This window comes from Pristis pectinata, chromosome 38, assembly GCF_009764475.1.
Source record: "Pristis pectinata isolate sPriPec2 chromosome 38, sPriPec2.1.pri, whole genome shotgun sequence".
NCBI classification, from domain to species: Eukaryota; Metazoa; Chordata; class Chondrichthyes; order Rhinopristiformes; family Pristidae; genus Pristis; species Pristis pectinata.
This window is the reverse complement of record NC_067441.1, coordinates 502,501-521,846: the sequence shown is the minus strand read 5'-3', so window position 1 is coordinate 521,846 and position 19,346 is coordinate 502,501. Positions and strand designations below refer to the sequence as shown.

The following is a 19,346-nucleotide window of genomic DNA, read 5'->3' as shown; positions in this document are numbered from 1 at the left end:
CTTATAACTCAAGCCCTCCAGTCCCAGTAACATCCTGGTGAATTTTTTCTGCACCCCCTCCATTACATTCACCCTATCTGTACCCCTCATGATTTTATTCACCTCGGTCTCCTCTGCACCAAGGAAAAATGTCCCAGCCTGCCCCACCTCTACCTGTAACTCAGGCCCTCAGGTTCTGGCAATATCCTCCAAAATCTTCTCTGCACACTCTCCGCTTTAATGACCTCTGTTAAACAGGCATGGTGCGTCCCACCTAAGGATGCTGCAATTGTTCCCTGGGACCTTCGTCACAGCATTTATTCTTCAAGCAACATTAGGTGCTCACCGTCCCACCGCTGTGTTCTGGGATCTTGCTGTGCGCAAACTGTCACCCACCTTTCGGACAACAGCACAGTGCCTGCAGGCCCCCTCTGGCCGTGAAGGGGGAGCGTTCAGAGGTTGTGAAGGCGCTATGGAAATGCAAGCCTCCCGTCATCCTTTGCCCCGGTCTGGCATCCAGTTTCGGGTGTTGGGTCTATGCCCCACCTCAGCAGGTTGACCCCATTTGCCCCCACTGCCGTGCCAGCTGACCTTTGAGTGAGATGTTGCCCTCTCGGGTCCATTACACACAGGAAACAGAGGCTTCTCCCTGGAATCCTGGGCCAACTTTTAACCCTTAACCACCCATCACCAGCAGAGCCTCAAGGATGCCCTCCCTCTGACCCTGTTGCTATGCTAATGCTTCAGAACACATCCTCCAACTCAGATCTAGTTATTTATTCCAGGAGATGTGGGCATTGCTGGCAAGCCCAGCATTTACCCCCCCATCCCTGACCGCCCCCTTGAACCGCTGCAGTCCGTGTGGGGAAGGGGCTCCCATGGTGCTGTTAGGGAGGGTGTTCCAGGGTTTAGACCCAGTGACGGTGAAGGAACGGCGAGGTATTTCCCAGTCAGGGTGGGGTGTGACTGAGAGGGGATCCTGCAGGTGGTGGTGTTCCCCTGCACCCGCTGCCCTTGTCCTTGGTGGGAGAGGTGGTGGGTTTGGGAGGTGCTGTCAGAGTAGCCTGGGCGAGTAACCACAGTGCATTTTGTAGCCGGTGCACACTGCAGCCACTCCTGTGAGCACTGGGATCCGTACACAGCAGCAGAATTGTTTCTACATTCTACGTGGGAGCTTTGTGCAGACTCTGGTGTTTGCTGACGTTACAAGAACTACACTCCAATTGTGATTCAGGGCTGAGAGGTTGTTCAGGGAGCTCAAGGACCTGACATTGCCTGTGGAAAGTTGCCTTTACTCTTTGATCTTTCTTAATCTTTTATCCACAAAAGTCTATTTCCTAATGGAAGATGAGCAAGGATGTCAGACAGATAAACCCAGGAGAAGTTCAGTAGTAAAGGCATTAATGGACAAAGCTTTCTGAACCAGTATCTTACAGGCAGAGAGTGTTGTGTCACTTGTAGTTGAGTTGCCTTGCCTCAGATCGAGGGTTGGAGTCAATCCAGAGATCTGAAGACAGAACCTGGACTTGACTCCCAGTGCAGTACTGAGGGATGGTTGCCCTGTTGGGGGCTGCTCTTTTCATGATGAGATGATAAAGTCCTTTTGCCCTCTTGGTTTGATTTAAGAGGGTCCTGAGGCATCGCTCGAAGACATGCATGGGTTACCGCAGGTGCACTGAGTCAACAGCACTTCAAATGAAAGAATACCTTGGTTAGCATTATGTTGTTGGCTGTGGGAGCTTGCAGTGCACAGCTTTGCAACATTACAGTGGTGAATACTGGGTAGGGGCCACAGGTACTGCTGCTGCCTCACAGCTCCAGAGATCCAGGTTCGATCCTGACCTCCATGTGTGGAGTTTGCATGTTCCTATTGTGTTCTTTCTTGTATAAGTTTGTATAATTTATCTTGTGACTGTTGTGTATTTGATGCCATGTGCCTGTGATGCTGCTGCAAGTAAGTTTTTCATTGCACCTGTGCACACATGGACTTGTGCATCTGACAGTAAACTCCACTTTGACTCCCTGTGACTGCGTGGGTTTCCCCGGGGTGCTCCAGTTTCCTCCCACAGCCCAAAGGACGTGCAGGGTTGGTGGGTTAATTGGCCCCCAGTGTGTGGGTGAGGGGTAGAATCTGCCGGGGGGAGTTGACGGGAATGTGGGGCAATTGAAACGGGATCGGTGTAAATGAATGGTTGAGGGTCGGCAAGGATGGTGGGCCGAAGGGCCTGTTTCCCTGCTGCATCTCTCCGTGATGAGGGTCCAGACCACCTTCATCGGCTGGAAAGGGCTTGGGGACATCCTGGGATGTCAGAAGTGCTATAACGATGCAGGTCGATTTGTGCCTCAGGAATGCGAGGCGAACTGAGCCTTGCTGTGTGTGATCTTGGAGTCTGAGCTGCCTTGATGAGGAAAGAGAGAAGGGACCAAATTTCCAGCCATCAGTCGAGCCGAGATCTCTCATCAGCATCGTCCACAGTGAGTGGTTACCCCAGCAACATGCAGCTTTCGTCAGATTTCAGCCCTCGTGCTGCATTTCTGCCTCTTCATTCTGTCTCCCCTTTGCAGGGAGCCAACTGCCTCCTGCCTTCTCCGGAACCACTGATTTTCGGTCACCCTGTTCCAGGAAGGACGTGGTTAAACTGGAGAGAGTGCCAAAAAGACAAGAGGATGTTGCCAGGACTTGAGGGCCTGAGTTATCGGGAGAGGTTGGCCAGGCTGGGAATTTATTAGGAGAATGAGGGGTGACCTTATAGAAGTGTTTAAAATTATGAGAGGCATAGATAAGGTGGACGGTAACAGTCTTGTCCCCAGGGTAGGGGAGTCCAAAACTAGGGGGCATAGGTTTAGGGTGAGAGGGGAAAGGTTTAAAAGGGACCTGAGGGGCAAAATTGTCATGCAGAGGGTGGTGAATGGAACGAGCTGCCAGAGGAAGTGAGTGAGGCAGGTACAACAGTGTAATTTAAGCAGCACTTGGATAGGTACATGGAGGAGTGGGGCTTGGAGGGATATGGACCGAATGCAGGAAATTGGGATGAGCTGGGTGGGCACCATGGTCAGCATGGACTGGTTGGGCCGAAGGGCCTGCATCCATGCTGTATTGCTCTGTGACTCTCTGTGGGCTCAAAGCCTGAAGGGGCCAGCTCTGGTGAACTGTTTAATTGCATCTTACCGTGGACGGCAGGCAGTGACCATCAGTTGGGTGACGGTGGTGGGCAAATGGGTATCCCTGACTTGGGGCTTCGATGGTGGAGGGGTGGGCGGGGTGAAGGAGTTTGCAAATTTTTCCCCTTGCTCCAATCAGAACTAGGCTGCAAATTCGGAGCCCTGGAGCAGATAATTCAGGGGTGGGGAATGGCAAAAAACAGAAGGCAGAGGAGCTTGTGCCAGATGTAATTACCAAGCTTAGAGACAGCAGAGAAAATGCATCAGTATTCTCATTTGTAGAAAGAGTTGAAGTATTGCAGAAGGCAGCCAAGGAACCACCAGCCCCTCTCCAATCCATTATTCTTGCCTTGGATTGATTTAAATGGTGCATGCTCATCTTTTATTCATTCAGACCAAAATAAAGTTGGAATTAAATAATTCCTAATCGGAGAGTGTTAATGACCCCCAAGCTCCAACTGCAGAGCGAGAGAGAAATCACTGTGCTTAATTGGAGAGAAAAAAATAAAGATTTCACACAGTGTTTGGCTGTGATTGACACAGGACAACTCGGGAGTTCGGTGGTGGTTGGGAACCTTCTCCTGGCTCTGATGGAACCTGCAGAGGGTGCTGTAACAGCGCACAGTCTCGCTGAGTTAGATCAATGCCTTGCACTTTACACCAGCTTTGCATGGAGGTATGCATGTGTGTGTGTACGTGTGCATTTGTCAGTCAAAAGTTGAGTCTATTGTCAGATGCACAAATCCATGTGTGCACAGGTGCATTGAAAGACTTACCTGCAGCAGCATCACAGGCACAGAGCATCAGATAAGCAGCATTCACAAGAAATAACAAGCATAAATTATGCACTATTTTTACAAGAAAGAACACAATTAGAATTTTAAAAAATGAAGCCCATTTTAGTGCAAAACCTGTGTGTGCGTGTGTGTGTGTGCATTGATTTTTCTGATCACCCCCTCCTAGCCCCTGCAGATACGGAATAACATTAACGGAAAAAGGAACCACTTTGTCAGTGGCTCCACATCACCTTGGAGTGTCCTGTACAAGGTGCTTCTAGAAGAAGGTGTGCATAAACCCAAACTCTCCCTGCCAGCAGATGCCAGGTTACACATTCAGATTCACTCAGGACATGAGAGTGCTTCCCACCTTAACCCTCCTGCCTATTACTCCTCCTTTTTAAAGCCTCCCTCTGTGACTGAGACTTTGCTCACCTGAACTAATATCTCCTCCTGTTGGTTGCTGTCAAACATCGGTCCGGTAACACCCCTGTGAAATGCTGAGTGTTGCCTCGTTGAAAGAGATGGATGTGTGCTGAGAGAAGGAGGGGAGCAAGTAGTCAACACTGATCATTATGCAGTGATTCTGACTGAGAAAGTGCAGCTGTTAAGGGCGATGATAATATCAGATACAGCCGTTATACTCTCCCCTGCCAAGGTAGTGCTCTGGCAAGGCACGGCATGAGTAATGTAGCCTGTCATGGGAGGAGTAGGTAGCAGGGAGTAAGTGTCTCTCCTCCCTCTGTTGCTCTCCTTGGGAGCTACGCTAGGGGTTGCAGTCCTACAAGCAGCTCAGCATACAGATGAGCACCTGACTACATTCACACTGGGCTGCAGTCCAGTGTCTCACCCCCGGTTTGAATTTGAAAAGAATGCAAAAGAGTCCCTTTGTGAAATCCAAGGGAATTAACAAAAAAAACAGCTCTGTAAATAACCATTGGGAAACGAATCACATCCAGCCTCCAGAAAAAAAATTAGCAATTAGCTCAAATCTGAAGTGACTTAGACAATTGATCGTCAGTAATGTAAGGCTGGCCTGAATGTGTTCAGTTGCAAATTGCCGAGAATGGTTCAGTGATCCCCGATATTCAATCCTCCTTCGTATGCTACATTGTAAGGTTGTCGAATTCATTCCTAGTGCGGGTGAACCAAGCAAGAAAACAAACTGCATTGACATTCTAGCTTCTGCTGATAAACGGCCCAAACTGGAGTGGGGAGGGTACGGAGACAGGGCAACTTCGTCCAGTCAACACCCTTGCCTTGGGGTGGTTGAGTGTGAGAGGAGAATAACACCTGACATGGACTCCTTGGGAATTAATAAAGATCAGAAGGGCCTGTCGGAACCTGCAGAGAGCGGTAAACGCTGCCCAGTCTGTCACAGGCTCGTCACTCCCTTCCATCCAGTCCGTCCTCACCGTGCATTGCTTCAGGAAGGCTGACGGTGTTGTCAGGGATATCTGCCACCCTGGCCATTCACTTCTCTCTCTTCTACCTTCTGGGAGAAGATACAGGAGCTTGAAAGCCCGAACGTCCAGACTCAGGAACAGCTCCTTCCCCACTGCTGTCAGACCCCTGAACCATCACCTCCCTCACACCCCCTTCCCAGTGGGGCTGCTACGGTCTTGAACCCTTAACTCTCCCTCCCTCAGTGGTTCTGTTATTGTCACTTTAGCATTTCCTTTTGCACTACCTCAGACTGCGCGACAGTCTCTGCACCGTTCTGTTGTTTTTCCACTCATCACTGCATTTATTGCTGTATTTATCATTATCACGGACACTGTTTACCCTGTGAGCTTCGTGTGAGCAAGGATCTTCATAGCACCCTGGTGTATGTGACAATGATCTGATCTTGGCTAAAGGAAGGGATCTGTGGAATGTGATAGCTCTATGTGTTGCTATAAAGCCCAGCATTTATCACTCATTCCTGATTGCGCTTTGAGAAGCTGGGGGTGAGGCTCTTGTGTCACGGAAGGTGTATCTTTCATTCATGAAATCCACTCTCGTTTGCAAACCAACTTCTGGTCCAACTGTGCTCCCATTTAGCACAGTGCTTGGCTCTGAACCAGAGAACTTTTCCCTAGTCTCTGTAGCCCATTCACTGTCCAACCTCCTCCATGGATGTCCTGCGTCATAGAGTCATACAGCACGGAAACAGGCCCTTCGGCCTAACTCGTCCCTGTCGACCAAGATGCCCATCTAAGCTAGTCCCATTTGCCCACATTTGGCCCCTATCCCTCTAAAGCTTTCCTATCCATGGACCTGTCCAAAGGTCTTTTAAATGATGTTATTGTCCCTGCCTCTGGTGGCTTGTTCCATTTACTCACCACCCTCTGTGTGAAGAAGTTGTCCCCAAGGTTCCTATTAAATCTTTCCCCTGTCACCTTGAACTTATGCCCTCTAGTTCTTGATTCCCCAACCCTGGGAAGAGGACTGAGTGCATTCACCCTATCGATGCCCCTCTTGACCTCTATGATGTCACCCCTCAGTCTCCTACACTCCAAGGAATAAAGTCACAGAGTCGTACAGCATGGAAACAGACCCTTCAGCCCAACTGGTCCATGCTGACTAGGATTCCCATCTAAGCTCATCCCATTTGCTCGTGTTTACCTCTCGTTCCTATCCATGTACCTGTCCGAGTACCTTTTAAACATCTCAACGGTCCGTTCCAGCCAACATCCTGGTGAATCTCTTCTGCATTCTCTCTATTACATCCTTCCTGGGAATAGGAAAACTTTCAGGTCAGCACCTCTGAAGGTTCGATGCTCCTGCGACACTGTAGGACCCACCGGGGTTAATTAAACAGGTCATGGAGTGAAACAGGCCCTGCGGCCCACTGAATTTATGCTGATCATCAACCACCCATTTCGTTCTTCCCCCATTCCCACCAACTCGCCCCACATTCTGCCCCTCACCTACACACTTGGGGGCAATTTATAGCGACCAATTAGCCTACTGACCCCGCATATTGTTGGAATGTGGGACAAAACCGGAGCACCCGGGGGAAACCCATGTGGTCACAGAGAGAACGTATAAACTCCACACAGATAGTACTGGAGGTCATGATCGAACCCAGGTCTCTGGAGCTGTGGGGTAATTCAAGTCAAGTGGAGTTCACTGTCATGTGTACAAGTACTGTGAGGTACAGGTACAATGAAAAACTTGCTTGCAGCAGCATAACAGGCATGTAGGTACAGACAACACACAGAACATAAATTATACAGAAAATTATACCACACAGTGGGGAAAAAAAAGTGTGCAAAACAGGACATAAGTGCAAACATAACCAAAGTCACAATCAGAGAAGTCCACGGCAGTGCAAGAGGTGGTCCACAGCGTTTCGTTGCTGAGGTAGGGTTAGGGCTGTGCAGGTTAGTTCAAAACCTGATGGTTGCAGGGAAGTAGTTGTTCCTGAACCTGGTGATATGGGACTTCAGGCTTCTGTACGTCCTGCCTGATGGGAGCTGTAAGAAGATGGCATGGCCTGGATGGTTGGGGATGATAGATGCTGCTTTCTTGAGGCAGCACTTCCTGTAGATGCTGTCAGTGGTGGGAAGGGCTGTGCCTGTGACAGACCGGGCTGTGTCCATACTCTCTGCAGCCTCTAGCGTTTCTGTACGTTGGAATTGCCATACCAGATTGTGATCCAACCAGTCAGGGTACTTTCAATAGTACATCTGTAGAGGTTTGGGAGAGTGTTCGGTGTCATTGCCAAATCTCCTTAAGCTTTGAAGAAAGTAGAGGTGCTTGCTTGCCTTATTTGTGATTGCATCAGTGTGCTGGGCTCCACCCACTGTCGCACTGTGTCACCAGGAGTGAGACAAACCCTCAATGTTCTAATTTCAGTGTAGGGCCGGACTCAGTGTGCACGGGAAGCAGTCGCCTTTCCCCCTCTCTGTTCTACACGTACACAGGACACCACCATGACTCCCATGCACTGGGATCAGTGACAAGTGCCTGAAGAAATCTTGCTCTGGGTTGGGAGGAACGAGTCTGCAATGATTGGCTTCATTTTCCTCTCCTTTGTATAATTCCTATGGATTGTAGTGAACTGCAGTTAGATTTAATTAACTCCCAAGTCTTAGCTTCTCTGTAATGTATAGGCTGCCGATCGTTGGACCTATTAATCCATTTTCGCTGATCACTTAATCAACACAACTCCAAACGGGCCTCAATTTATAACCATCTCCCCTGGTCATCTATTGAAAGGTCATCCAATCCAATTTCAGCAGTGCCTGGGTGAAGAAAATCCAATCCCTGGAAAATTGTCCCCAAAGCATTTGCCAGCCAATCAAATACTCACGTCTGTTGTAACGCAGCCAATGCAGTGGGCTGCACGTGCACAGCAAGATCCCACCAACACCGGCGTGGTAATCAATGGACCATCCAGCTCAACGCGATCAGTTGAGGAATAGGTTTTGACCCAGGGTTCCGAGGGTGGTCCCGGGCTCTCATTCCCAGAGTGGCTGAGCTGGCATTTATCCGAGGAAGTAGGTTGTGGAATATTGAAGGAGTCGGTGTTTTAGTGTAGGGAATGGCGATGCTGAGGTGAAATGGTGGGAGAGCAATGAGGGGCTGAATGGCCTAGAATCATGGAATGGTACAGCACAGAAACAGGCCCTTTGGCCCACCTTGTTCATGCCGACCGTGATGCCATCTCAGCTCGTCCCACTTGCCTGCATTCGGCCCGATTCCCTCTCCTCCTTTCCGGTCCACTTACCTGTCCAAATGTTCCAAATGTACCTGCCTCCACCACTTACTCTGGCAGCTCGTTCCAGATCCCCACTACCCCTCAGCTCCCCTTTAAGTCTCTCCCCTCTCACCTTAAACCTGTGCCTCTAGTTCTGGACTCCCCTACCCTGGGGAGAAGACTCTATCTATCCTCTCTCTGCCCTATAATGTTATAAACCTCTATAAGGTCACCCCTCAGCCTCCTTTGCTCCAGGGAAAACAGCCCCAGCCTGTCCAGCCTCTCCCTATAACCACAGCCCTCCATTCCAGGCAACACCCTGGTGAATCTCCTCTGCACTCTCTCCATTGGTACCACATCCTTCCTGTAGTGTGGTGACCATCCACCCACTGCTAGTCCAGCTGGCTCACATGAAGGAGAACCATGTACAACATGGAAACAGGCCATTTGGCCCATCTCATCCAATGGTGACCCATTATTCCGACCTTCTGGCCCTTGGCCTGCAGACTTCAATGTCAGGGTGATTCTTGTGGTCGGGTGTTTAGTTCCAGGGAGGCTTTGACAAGCTGGTGTCCAGCTCCTGGTTGGTTACAGCAGAGGACCATGCTTATTCACAGCGATGAGTGGTGTCTGACGTGAGAGGTTTATTCACCCAACCAAAGGCTCTGATTGAAGAGATTTCCTGTCTCCCCTGTGATCGGAGAAGGTTCACTCCAGGATCCCGGAGTGTTGGACCTCTGGCAGGTGGGAACCCCAGTGGAGGTTGGAGAGGGATGGACCTCCCTGTTTGAACAAAAGGAGGTCAGGAGGTTGCCTGAGGAAGGATGTTCAGATCATGGTTAGGTCCGAGGCTGAGAGTACAAGGTGGGGCTGCTTCAGTCAGAGCATCACTGGAACATTCCAGAGGAATTCTTGTCAGTGGAGAGAGGGAGAACATGGATCTGGAAGGGTTGAGGGGAAGAACAGGGAGGGGTTTAAGGAGGGATGGATAAACACCCCTCCCGTCTCTCTAACCCTCTCCAGCCCCTACACCCCTCCCTTTCTCTGTAAACCCCTCCAGCCCCTACACCCCTCTCTGTCTCTGTAACCCCCTCCCCCACCAGCCCCAGGAGAAGGAAGATGTGATGCAGCCAAAAAAGGAACTCAGCAGAGGAGACAGTGAAGTTTATGGGGAGTAAATACAGGGACACGTTTCCAGGTTAGGGGTCTTGGAGTGAATGGGTTGGAGGGTGGGGAGGTGGTGTTGAGATGGAGTATTAGCTGTGCTGATACTGAAGCAACTGGGACCAGCTCAGTTGGGCACCTTGGTCAGCATAGACCAGTTGGGCTGAAGGGCCTGGCTGTGTGACTCTGTGGATGGTGAGCAGGTCGAGGGCGACTGACTGGACAGGGCTTCAACCACAAAACGTGGAACACGGAACATAGAGCTAGACAGCATGGGGACAGGCCCTTTGGCCCACTGTGTTGTGCTGAACTACTTAAGCCAACCAGCTGCCTTTCCCTGAGTGACTTCTGGTTGTGTGGTTCGGTTCTACGGTGTCAGAGGCAGATTTACTTCTGCGAAAGGTGATCGGGATGTGGGTCTACGTGAGATCGGGTACGTTGGAGACACGGTTACATCCACGGTGTGTCGGGGAGCTGATTGGTGAGGGGGACGGAGGAGGAGGGCTGAGGTGCACACACAGGCACTCGTACACACACACACACACACACACACACACACACACACACACACACACACACACACACACACACACACACAGAACTGGTGCGTTGACTGTGAGTTGTGCAGACACAGGAACCTTACCCCCCTCCCTCCGCTGCACACCAGGGGTTGGTTGTGAACACCTCAGTGCCAGTGACAGCAGCAGTCACTAATCTGGCTATAATAACTGCACTCAGCACATCAGTGGTGGTAATGGAGAGCTTCATTAATATAACATTGACCCTAAACAGCTCAATTAATTACCTAAAATATAACAGTAAAAAAAATTACAAATTCAGCTCTTCCCTTGCAGTCTCTCTGGCTCCCTCGCTCACTGTCGACTCAGTCTGGCTTCAAGGTTTGCCCCCAGTGCCCGTCTGGGTGTGAGCAGCTGGTGTGTGTGAGCGTGAGCACCAGGTGTGTGTGTGTGTGAGTCTGTGCAGCTTGTGTGTGAGCAGTTGGTGTGTTTGTGAGTGTGAGTACCTGACATTCCTTGAGTGTGAGCACAGTGTGTGTCTGGGTGAGCACCAGGTGTGCCCCGTGAGTGTGAGCACTGTGTGATCCTCCCAGTGCACAGCTGAGTGTGAGGTGGTAGAGGGGCATTGATTGAACACAGAGGGTCTTGGGGGGTGTTGGCAGGGTGAGTGTGGAGAGGGTGTGTCACCTTGTCGGGCAGTCTAGACCTTGGCCCCAGTTTGAAGGTCAGGGCTCACCTGTTTAAGTCGCAGGTAAGGTTTGTGAGTGTCTGGAACTCTCTTCCTCAAAGGGCGGAGGAAGCAGAGTCTTGGGATGTTTTTGAGGCGGAGGGAGAGGGATTCTCCACGTGAGGGGGTGCGAGGTTACGGTGGGGTAAATGGGAAGGGGGGGAGTCCACATTACAGTCAGATCAACCATGGTCATGAAATGGTGGAGCTGAGTAACGCCACTCCTGTGTTTGTGTAAAGGTGCGAGGGTGATGAGGGCGGGAGGGGCTGGCGTGGGGCAGAAGTACTAGCACAGAGCAGAGGGAGCGAGTGGCCTGGGAACGCGATCAGATGGGAAGAAGAGGTGGTGTCCACACTGCTAGCTGGGCACGCGGCAGAGAGTGAGCTAGCTAGTCCCTCACTGACACGTGTCCCTCGGTCACTGACAGATATGTCCCTCGGTGACAGACTCTCCCCCCCGGATCTCGGATGGACTCTCCCCTGGGTGACAGGCTTGTCCCTGGGTCTCGGACAGACTCGCCCCCCGACCCCCGGGTGTCAGACAGACGCCCCCACCACCCTGTGGGTCACTGAGAGACAGCCGCCTGCTGCCGTTAGCAACGGGGAAACAAAGGCAGCGTGCGGGACTGTGTCAGTGATGCAGTCCTTCCCACTGGCACAGCTCTGTCCCAGTGCCAATTGCTTAATTTGACTGGTTTCCATGCGACGATGAAAAAATCCCGCTGAATCAGTGTGTCTGTGGCCCAGCATGCCTTTGAAGGCAGAAATAAACCAGGTGTATGACTGAATATCATTACGGATGTGACAGGTGGGGATTTCAGAGAATCTTTTATCTTTTTGTTTGTTTAGGAGCCACATTTTTCACTTTGGACTTGGTCAAAGTTCTCAGCAGCGTTACTTTGTTCCACTGATAGTTCCAGTTCCCATCTGTTGCCCGATCTACTGAGTCGGTGTGCAGCGGGAAAGGGTTGGTGCAGGGTTGGAGATGACATCTCGACGGGCTGTGTTCGTCCAAGGGTGGCTACCTGTAGTGTTTAACAGAATCACATGGCAGTGGCTTCGGGTGAAGGATGCAGGTCGTGGTCTGAACAGGTTTAACAGGAGTTCTCAGCATTAAGATCGAGTCATAGAGTCACACAGCGCAGAAACAGGCCCTTCGGCCCAACTTGTCCATACCGACCAAGATGCCCATTTGAGCCAGTCCCATTTGCCCACGTTTGGCCCATCTCCCTCTAAACCTTTCCCATCCATGGACCTGTCCAAGTGTCTTTTAAATGTTTTTAATGTACCCACCTCAATCACTTCCTCTGGCAGGTCATTCCATTCACATACCACCTTCTGTATGAAGAAATTGCCCCTCACGTTCCTATTAAATCTTTCCCCTCTCACCTTAAACCTGTGCCCTCTAGTTCTTGAGACCCCAACCCTGGGGAAAAGACTGTTCCTATAGCAGGGTGACCAAATACTCCAAATGTGGCCTCACCAACGTCTTGTCCAACTGCAACATAACATCCCAACTTCTATACTCAGTGCCCTGACTGATGAAGGCCAGTGTGCCAAACACCTTCTTCACCACCCCGTCTACCTGTGGCCCCACTTTAAGGGAACCATGTACCTGTACTCCTAGGTCCCTCTGTTCCACGACTCTCCCCAGAGCCTACCGTTCACTGTGAAAGTTCCACCCTGGTTTGACTTCCCAAAATGCAACACCTCGCACTTAATCGAATTAAACTCCATTTGCCATTCCTTGGCCCACTTACCCAGCTGATCAAGATCCCCCTGTCTGCGATACCACCTATCTTGGTGTCATCTGCAAAGATGGGGGAAAGGTTCATTTTATTTTTATCAGCTCCCTTACAGTCGGCGCACCGAAGCTGCCACAGATTTTCTGACAACCGTTTATGCATCATATTCCAAATCAGGGGTTGTCCATTCACGGCAGAGTTGAGGCGAGTCACCCTCACCCAGAGGAGTGAATCTTTGAAGTTCTCTACCCAGGAAGCTCGGTCTACAAGACAGAGATCGATTGATTTTTGGATGTGAGGGATGTGGGGTTAGTGTTGGAAGGTGGTGCTGAAGTAAAGGTGATCTCCCCATACAGTGGAGGGAGCTGAAACACCCGTTCCCTATTGTGGTCAGTGACTTTTGTTGCAGAATCAGTGTTGACCCCAGGGCACTGGGAGATCCGTTGCTCTATCATGGAGTTCCATGGGATCTGACTTGCACAGTCGAACTTGAGGTGGGACCTCAGTTTATCATCTCATCCAAAAAAATCTGCACTAATTGTGAAACAGCTGTCCCTAGATTTTTACACTCAAATTTCTGAGTGGGATTTTCCTGATTTAGATGCTCAAGCATTGGGATGTCAGCGGACTGGGAGGTGGAGAGGGTGTTAATTAGGTACTTCCAGTAAAAGCCTCGCACAGGTGTGAGGAGCCAGATGGTCTTCTACTGTCCTGTCAGTTCTGGCCTCTTGGTCATCCCCAATGCCCAGCGGCCCCACCATTGGCAGCCATGCCTTGGTTGGCCACGAGATCTGGAATTCCCTCCCTAAACCGCCCCCCACCCCATCCACCTCTCTGTAAAACCACCCGGGACTGAGTTTGCTCCCAGCATGTCCTGACATGGCTGTGGTGCCTGATGAGGTTTCAGGTGAAACTCCTTGGGGAGATCTGACCATGTTCAGGAGGCTATGGGAAAGAAAGCTGATGTTACCATTTTGCCTGGAGCCAGATCTCTTGCCAATCTATAAACTTCCCTTCTGAATAGCAATTAATTTCTAATTAATATTTACAACAATTAGCGTTTCACATTTTCAGGATGTGCCAAAGTGTTTCACATCTAATAAATTATCTTCTGAGGTGTAGATGCAGTTGTTTTGCAGGCGAAATGGTGAGCATTACACACACCTCGGAGAAGAGTCAGCAGAAACAATCTGCTCACGGTTCTTATTGACAGAAGGAGGCCATTCAGCCCATTGAGTCTATGCCAGCTCCCAGGCAATTCCATTTCCCTGTAACCAATTCTCTCTCATGTGCCCATCAATTCCCCCCACTCCCCAACTTTCTCCTGCCACCCACCCACACAAGGGTAATTCACAGTCACTGACTACCCCTAATGTGGGCAAGTGGGATTAGTGTGGATGGGCAAAAAAGGTCAGGAAAGATGTGATGGGCCAAAGGGCCTGTTTCTGTGCTGTACAGCTCTATGACTCTGTGATGCATATTGTTGGGCTGTGGAAGGAAACCAGAGCTCCCGGGGGGACCCACGCGGTCACAGGGAGAACACGCAAACTCCACATAGACAGCGCTGGAGGTCGAGATCGAACCGGGGTCTCTGGAGTTGCTTGGAAGCAGTGTTAACCGCTGGCTGCTATTGGTTGAGGGGAGAGCGTTTCTGCTCCACTCTGGGAAATCCTGTCCTGGGTTCTATTTTCACCCACTGGGGCCATGTTGCGGCATCTCATCTGATGCAGAGACGAGACTGCCGAATTTGAGGATTGGCAGTGAGGTTTACCCTCAACCAACCTCGTCGGGACGGTGATCAACCGCGGTGCCTCTGGTGGGATCCTGCTGCATTCCCTACTTCAAACGGTGACTCTGCTGGCCCACCCCTGGGAGCCACTGAGGTCGTGGAAGGTGCTATAGAAATGCAGTACTTTTGAAGCGCAGTCACTCTGCGACTGCAGTGGCCCATTTATATACAGCAAGACCCGGAGAATGAGTGGATAAAAGCCGATTGATCTCAGGGACCTTGGGTTGAGCCACAGTGTGGTACACCACAGAACCAGACCCTTCGGCCCAGCACATCCATGCCGGCCTTTTCACCCATCTATTCTAATCCCATTTGCCTGCATTAGGCCCACATCCGTCCATACCTTGTCTGTCTGTGTCTGTCTAAATGTCTCAAACACAGTGACCGTATCTGATTCCACCCTCTCCCCTGGCAGCGCGTTCCAGGTATCACGCACTCTCTGTGTGCAACAACTCACCCCTCAGATCCCCTTTAAAACTCCTCCCTCTCACTCGAGACCCATGCCCCTACCATAGAAAAAAGTCTCTGACTATTCTACACACATACTGCTGGAGGAACTCAGTGAGTCGGGCAGCACCTGTGGAGGGAAACGGACAGACGACATTTTGGGCCGAGACCCTTCATCAGGACCTGTTGAAGTCCCGATGAAGGGTCTCGACCCGAAATGTCAACTGTCCATCTCCATCCACAGATGCTGCCTGACCCCCTGAGTTCTTCTGGCATTTTGTGTGTTGCTCCAGATTTCCAGCATCTGCAGTCTCTCTCGTGTCTCTATCTATGCCTCTCATAATCTTATACACCTCCATCAGTTCAACCTCCTTCCCTCCAGGGAAGACAGTCCCAGCCTGTCCGATCTCTCCCCATAACTGAAGTCCTCCAATCCAGGTACCATCCTGGTGAACCTCCTCTGCACTCTCCCCAGTCCGACTATATCCCTTTGAGGTTTGGTTTTGACCTGGGATGGAAGGGAGTGGTTTGGGGGAGAGTGAGGAGCACCCCACCCTCCCACGTTCTCTGAAGGGTTTGCCACAGAATGCTCCACATGGTGAACCGTCTGATCGAACTCCACACCTCACACAATAGTGCACCTCACAGTCCCAGAACGAGTGGCTGAGGAGAACACCAAAGGCCCAGTGCCACTGAGAGACAAGCAGCTTCCGTGTACCAGTGGCAGTATGGGTCCCGTCCCTTCAGATTCCCTCTCCCCACTGAATTCCTGGGCTTGGAAGCCAGGAATCCTTGTGGAACTTCACAATTCCAATCAGTCTTCTCTCTTCATAGCCCCTGCTGGAAGCAGCCTCTTTGCTTAAATTAGAACTGATCGCGGGTGTCTGTCAATGTACAATTTTATCTACCAAATGGAAAATGATATTCATGTAATTTTTTTAAAAAATTGCAAAGCTCAATGGCCGGGACAAAATGATTGCACAGGTTGAATGATTGTCCATCAGTAGATTAATACTTTAGGGTTAGAATGTAGGGTGTACAGCAGTATTATTTTTCATTTTCTCCCTGGGAGATATCAGTCTACTTCGTATATAGGAATTGATAAGGCAATTGTCATAAGGCACTTCCTCTGCACAAATCCAAAACCATCTCTGCTCACTGTATCTGTCTTCTGGAAAGTACTTTAGGTCTTGGCAGCTGCGAATTTTGAAAGTTAACCCTCTCTTGTGTATCCACCATCGACGTTGTTCACGCAGGAGGTACAGTTGTAGCTGTGACATGGACCTGAGTTTGATTTAGTTGCATCCATTTATTGCTATAAGCTTTACTGGAACAAGTTAAGAGACAGGGACATTTAAGACACTCTTAGATAGACACATGAATGACAGAGAAATGGAGGGCAATGTGGGAGGGAAGGGTTAGATAGATCTTCGAGCAGGATAAAATGTCAGCACAACATTGTGGGCCAAAGGACCTGTACTGTGCTGTAGTGTTCTATAAGTTTTGTCCACCAACTGGGGTGAGGCCTTGATAAATTGGTAATTGGTTTATTATCGTCAAATGTACTGAGATGCAGTGAAAAGCTTAAGTATGTAGAGGGAATACAAAAGGAAAGCAGAATGCAGAATGTAGTGTCCCAGTTACAGAGAAAGTGCAGTGCAGGCAGACAATAAGGTGCAAGGGCCACATCGAGGTAGATTGGGAGATCAAGAATTCATCTTTTAGCTTAAGAGAAGTTCGTTCAAGAGTTTGTTAACAGCGGGATAGAAGCTGTCCTTGAGCCTGGTGGTACGTGCTCTCTTGTATCTTCTGCCCAGTGGGATGGGGGAGAAGAGAGAATGTCCGTGGTGGGAGTTGTCCTTGATTATGTTGGCTGCTTTCCCAAGACGGTGGGAAGTGTAGACGGAGTGAATGAAGGTGAGTTGCAGTCTCAAAAGCAGCGGTCGGATGTTCAGGACTGAGGTGAGAAGAAACTTCTGCACCTAGAGGGGGTGAACCTTTGGAATTCTTTACCCAGGAGGCTCAGTCATTGAAAATATTCAGAACACCGATTGGCAGATTTGTCTCTCTCAACCTTCTTTCAGGACCACCCTAAACACTCCCTCCCTCCCTCTATCACACAGTAGATGGAAAGATTCTTGGATACCAAGGGATGTGGTGTTAGGAAAATGAGGTTCAGGTAAGAGATCGGCCATGATCTTATTGGATGCAAGTGTGAGGAATTGAATTGCCTCCCCTGGTTCTATTTCTTATTCTGGAATGTTCTAATGTTCAATCTGTGTTGAAGATATGTCTGCCTTTCTCTGTAAGAAGGGCAGAGAGTTCAGGGGGAGAGACACAGGGCCTGGATGCAGTTGTCAGGCTCCGCCAGTGTTGTCAGGATTTACGGTTTGGATTGAATTATCTGTACATGATGCAAATGCTGTTTCGAGGAACATCTGTTCCACTAATCAGCTGGTACCTTCCTTCACTGGCACACAAGCACACGTCATAATTAAACTTCCCAAAGTATAATATTTCTGTCACTGTAACGATCTTTATACTCTGACATCCCAAGAGCAGAGCCACAGAAGGCCGGCCGATGATTTGAAGGTCTTGCCTTCAGCGTGACTTTGTAATTTAAGGGCTGCTCTGCAGGCACAGCGGGTAGTGCAGCTGTCTCACTGCTCCAGCGATCCGGGTTCGATCCCGACCTGCGGCACGGTCTGTGTGGAGTTTGCACGTTCTCCCTGTGACTGCGTGGGTTTCTCCCTGCGTGCTCCGGTTTCCTTTGGGAAACGTACAGTTCGGTGGGTTAATCGGCCGCTGTCATTTTGGTGGTGGGAAGATCAGGGATGTGGGGGGAATAACGAGAGGAGCGATGAGATGGCTCTGCTGGGAGCTAGCATGGCTTTTATGGGTTGAATGGCCTTCTTCTGGCTTGTAACAAAATATGTGGCTCACCATACAGAGTGTGTGTACCAGCTACAGGATGCTGGGGAGGATTCCTTGCCTCCATCAGAAAGTGTCCGTCTGAGAGAACGGAGAGGAGGGTTGGCGTAAAGGGAAGTATCTCTGGTAAGTCTGCACTCACTTGGAACTCAGCCCTTTGTCCTCCAGAGGGTCTCAATACTACGTTCCTGACTGAGGCAAACCAGGCTAGAAGGAGAAGGATGGAGAGAGATGTGGGGGCACATAAACACCAACAGTGGCCGGGACCTAAGGGCCTGAGTTATAAGGAGAGGTTGGCCAGGCTAGGACTTTATAGAACCTGAGGGGCAACTTCTTCACCCAGTGGGTGGTCCGTATATGGCACGAGCTGCCAGAGGAAGTGGGTGAGGCAGGTACATTAACAATGTTTAAAAGGTACTTGGACAGGTACATGGATGGGAAAGGTTTAGAGAGATATGGGCTGAACGTGGGCAAATGGGACTGGCTTAGATGGGTATCTTGGTCGGCATGGACCAGTTGGGCCAAAGGGCCTGCTACCCTGCTGTGTGACTCTATGACTATGACCAGTTGCACAAAGAGGCTACTTGCGTGCTACAACCATCCCCTCCCACTACAAGTCCACCCATGACATATGCAGTGCAGTCTTGTTAGCAGTTTGTTGCAATCATGAGGAGTCTTGGCTTCAAGCCTGGACAAGAAATGAAGATAGCAAGTGGTGCTCTGTGTTCAGAGCTTTGTTACATGGTTGTTAAAAGTTCAGTAAAACCTTAAATATCAAATTAATGTTTACACTGCCCGGGGCACAGAACTAAGAGGAATATTCAGCTGTATTTTAACAAGATTTGAGAGGTCGATCCCATTGCTGGGGCAAGGCTTAATATAAGAACTTACAACATAAGAACAGGAGAAGGCCACTCAACATTTTAAGTCTGATCGACAAAGCAACCAGGTCATGATTGATCCCATTTATTGAATTTGCTACCGGTTTCACAAGCAATAAACTCAATTTTTATTTACACTGACTGTTCGGTGTGGATAAAATGCCTCATCACAGTTATCCCCAACTGAGTAAGGAAATAAGAAATGTGGTGGGTTTCAAAGGGCTTCGTAAAGGGGAGGGAGAGGCAGGGAGGGATTTGCAGAGCTCGGGGCCCAGGCTGCTGAAGACATGGCAGATCATGAGGAGTGGGGGACGAGCAAGAGGTTGGAACTGAAGGAGCATAATGTAAGATAAGCTGCTGATGTACAATTTTCATTTCTAGAAATTTCTAGTGAGCCCACTCAAAAGCAGTAGCGGTTGTGGAAATCCTGAAGCATTATCCACTATCCTTTAGATGTATTCAAATCTCTTGAAGTGTCTGAAGAGACTGGTTGCCAGCTTGATGTGTGCGTTTTGCCTGTGACAGTTTGGACCAGAGCCA

General features: G+C 49.9%; 1 protein-coding gene across 2 annotated transcripts in view; it reads left to right on the top strand.

Annotated features, from left to right (window-relative positions):
- Positions 1 to 19,346, top strand: part of LOC127586968 (neurexin-2-like) — a 760,879-nt gene that overhangs the window by 362,915 nt on the left and 378,618 nt on the right. The gene's annotated exons all lie outside the window — the stretch shown is intronic.